Raw genomic sequence first — 4,520 nt, forward strand, 5'->3', positions numbered from 1 at the left:
TAAGATAAAATAAATTAATAAAACAATTATTTATTTTTTTGACAAATAAAAAATTAAATGTTAAAAATTTATTATGTTAAAATGATTAAAAATATAGTTAAAATATTAAAAATTTAAAAATATATTAATAATATAATAAAAATATAACTAAAATATAAAATCAAATCGACATCAAACCACTATATTAAAATAATTAAAAATAAATATATTATATTAAACTAATTTTAAAATATTTTTATTAATATCAGTTTGAAACCAGTTATACTCGAGTCGAATCTTTAAACCTTAAACACTTATTTATAACGGTTCAACAATGCGTCTAATTTTAATTACCTTCATAATAACTAGCGGGATACCCGTGCGTACGCACGGGTACTGGTTTGGTACGCGAATTTGTTTACATAATATATTTATTTTAAATCAAAATCAAATTTTTTGGATCGTAACTACCATTTTTTGTATATAAAATATTTAATTGTGAAATGACATCAATAACAAATAATTTTTCTAATATTTAATTGTGCAAATATTATTTTAATTGTATAAATTTTATTAATGACATATATTAATATAATATAATTATATTTTAAATCATTAAATTAAAGTTAATGATAAGTGACACACATTTTTGTATTTTATTTTATTCAATAACACACATTTTCAAGTATATTTTTAAATTTATTTTAATTGAAATAAATTTTTCAATAATAGACTATTTCTTGTATACCATTTTTGGATCGTAAATATTTGGATCATAAATACCATCTTTCGTATATAAAAATATTTAGATCAATAATAGATTTTTTCCCGTATACAAATATTATTTATGCTTAGGTATCATTTACAAAAATATCTGGATCAATACTAAATTTTTGAATATAAAAATATTTAGATAAATAATAGATTTTTTTTTCCATTTATAAAAATAACACCATTTATAAAAATACATGGATTAAATATATTTTACCCCGTACACAAATATTATTTTTTCAATAGAGAATATTATTGGTATTAATTATAATTTGTAATAGAGAATATTAAAACGTATTATAAAAATGCAGTTATCAAGAAAACTCAATAAAAATCTTTTCTTTTGGTTACAAATATTTGTATTAATTATTATTAATATTAGAGACTATTTTTAGAGACTATTTTAAATTTTGATTTTCGTTGCAAAGAAATTATGTGGCTGTGGAAAGTTGGTGTTACGTCTAAAAAATGTGGAGGAGATTTAAAAAAATTAATATTTATGACTCTTAATATAACATAAAAATATTAAAGAATATTTATGACTCTTAATAGAACATAAATAAAAATAAATATTTAAAAAATATTAAATAAATAAATATTAAAAGATATAAACTAAAAATCAACAACTTTAATACTTAGTCGGAAAAAATCAACAATTTAAAAGTATTAATAAAACAACCTTTTTGGGAAAGAATTTAATTGAGACCTTGGTTTCATTTGACAACTTATGAAGGGAATAATTCCTAACTATTTTGGAATGCAAATTATTCTGAATATCTCAATCATATCATATACAATAACAATCACAAATCTTCCCACCTACAACTTTCATCTCTCATTATGATTACATGAATGCCTTATGTCAAATATAAAAAGAGAGGATATAATAGTGGCGAAACACCACTTTAATTCAAGTCTTCATAGCAGCTAATAATCCATACCACCCATGTTGTCAGGCATTGTAGGACTGTCTTTATCTTCTTTTGGGAGTTCAGAAACAATAACTTCGGTTGTTATCATCAAAGACGATACACTGCAGAAAAATGATGGTAAGCAAAGTGGTTATATAACATACCAAATACTTTAGTATCCACTGCTAATTTGTAAATATCCTACCTGGTTATGTCAACCAAGAAGGTCCTAACCACCTTCAATGGATCAATAATTTTAGACTTAACCATATCTACATATTCACCTAATTACAAAGCTGCAAGAAAAATAGTTGACAACATAATCAATAATAATAACACAAACAAAAGAAACTATTTAAACACGACAACAACGAAAAAGAAAATGGGGAACACTGACCTTTGTTGGCATCATAACCAAGATTAGAATTATTCTGTTCCTAAAGTTTTCCAGCAACAACAACACCTTCAACTCCAACATTAGATACAATAGTGTGCACATGTGTCTGCATTGTTTGTGATAAAGAGTGGTAAAAGAGTGAGCAAATAAGATTGAAATTGAAGTTTTGTTTTTTTTGCTAAACAATGGAGCTTGTATATATATATATATATATATATATATATATATATATATATATATATATATATATATATATATATATATATATATATATATATATATATATATATATATAAATCTGTACCCAAACTAATGCAGAACCAACTCAATACAATAAAATCAAGACCAGCCCAGCAAGTTACAATTATCAGTCACCCCATCAAAGTTACATAACCAATCCTACTATCTTAATGTTTGACCATTGGGATTCTGCATATAGGATACCTACAGACCAAACATAAAACCAGGTTATGCATCATTTCATGAGCCATGATTGATCCTGTTAGTAACCTATAAAGATAAAATCATTGGATTATATTTTCATATATGCAAGTACTCTCTCTCGACATAAATATTAAAACTAAAAATTATATGTGTTTGGCCTACACTTACCAACAATGCCAAATAAAACACAGTATATAGCACCAATTATCGGTAGGGGATCGATGCAAAAAAGGCACCGAATTTGCGTGAAAGTGAGATGCCAAAAAAAATTTATTAGATAAGAAGCATAAAAGTTCAAGGTATTTCTCCATGCAAGAAATAAAGTCGAATATTGTACCTAAAATGTAAGCATACACAGATGTTGTAGTTCCAACAACAGAACTGAAAATGCCTTCAATGTAGGCATACACAGATGTTGATCCAAATAGATTCTACAATGTGAGTTTTGTGATGAGGAAATCATGACGACTTAAATACATTTATTATAGGATAGGTTTGTAATCCTGACAGTATCAGAATAGAAGATTGATGGCAAGGATCTGTCATGGCATACCCCCACAACGATAGAAACGAAAATTAAGATTGAACGCTTACTTGTAGTTCTTCAAAAATTTGCCATTACCGAATGCAAGCTGAGATAAGAAATCAACTCTGTGGAGATAAATTGCATGGCCATTAAAGACAATAGATCGTGTGTGCTTCACCAAATATGGGCTACCACACAGGATCCAAAAGATTTTTACAATTAAACTGTGGATAAACTTTGCCTATACACATTACATAAAGGAAATTATGCATCAGCATGCACTTATTGACAAACACCATATATACATGTAATAAATAGATAAAGGTAGTGAAGAAGAATACTCATAGACTTGAAATCATAGGTAAGGCAGAAGACACCATAGCAATCAGGCTTACCCTTGGGATCGTGAGTTTGTGCAACTGGAACCTGCACTTGAATTAAAATCAAAACCACAAAAATCATATGATTACAACACAATAACAATTGAATGAGATGACAAGAGATCTCTTTCAGTTAATCATAGCTCCATTGTTCAAACCCAACCTGGGATATATAGTACGTAATTTCCCCCACCAAAGTTCACTTTTAGTAACGTCATCCATAAAGACGCCTTTGTCGCTAGGAGAAAGACCTGTTAACACCAGAAAGTGTTGCCAACGCTCCATCAGAAGTAACAAATGAACCTTTCTCATACTTGATAGCCTGCTCATACTGCTCTACACCAAATACAAACAAATTGCATTTGTAAAGAACTGCGTTTAAATAACAATACCCGAGTTCAAATTGCCTCTGATATGCGACGTGCTTCAAACACTCCAACAGCAACCGTAAGCCACAATTGAGTAGTAGTGATAAAATAATAAAGCAACTCTTGCTGGAAAGTAAAAATCTTGTTGTCACTCTAAAAATTCATCAACAATCTTGTTGTCATATTGTTTCTGCATGAAAAGTAAATAGTTATCAACCAATAGAGAAAAACTCATGGCACTCCCAAATCTACAATAATAATATTCAGAAGCAACAATGTCAAGCTTAGTATAATTTTTAAAATGAATAGAACATGCATATCAATCGCTTCTTGTTAGCGATACCGGCAAGCTTCTGTCTTTTTTCCTCCGCCGATTTCCAGAGCCAGTTAGTATTACCGCTTTGATGGAGCAGCGGCAGATGCAGTTGGACAACCTAAAGGAAGGGAATGGGAGAGTAAATTAATGAAAAGATAAAGATTGAGGAGAAAACTAAGAGGAACACTGTTTGATATGTTGAGGTCATGTGAATGCACTTGTACAACAGCATTGTCAATTTGTCATTGTTTAAATAGGGTACCATTGAGACTCTGTTCCAAAACTACATCACATACATCATTAATGAGCAGATTTTGGCCTTAGCATTTAACAATGCATGTGCTTCCTTCTCCTTAAACAAACACGAAAAAAATCTAGATCCAAACAATATAATTTAAACAAAATAAAAAAAGATGGCAAAACATAGT

General features: G+C 28.5%; 1 long non-coding RNA gene across 1 annotated transcript; it reads right to left on the reverse strand.

Moving 5' to 3' along the window:
• Window positions 1-1,474: 1,474 nt before the first annotated feature.
• Window positions 1,475-3,327, reverse strand: LOC131646812 (uncharacterized). The gene is made up of 4 exons (XR_009297637.1): window positions 2,363-3,327; window positions 2,059-2,164; window positions 1,867-1,957; window positions 1,475-1,783 (listed from the first exon to the last, which is right to left on the reverse strand). It is a non-coding gene; the product is annotated as an uncharacterized LOC131646812 (long non-coding RNA).
• Window positions 3,328-4,520: the final 1,193 nt, after the last annotated feature.

This window comes from Vicia villosa, linkage group LG2 (assembly GCF_029867415.1).
Source record: "Vicia villosa cultivar HV-30 ecotype Madison, WI linkage group LG2, Vvil1.0, whole genome shotgun sequence".
Lineage (NCBI taxonomy): Eukaryota > Viridiplantae > Streptophyta > Magnoliopsida > Fabales > Fabaceae > Vicia > Vicia villosa.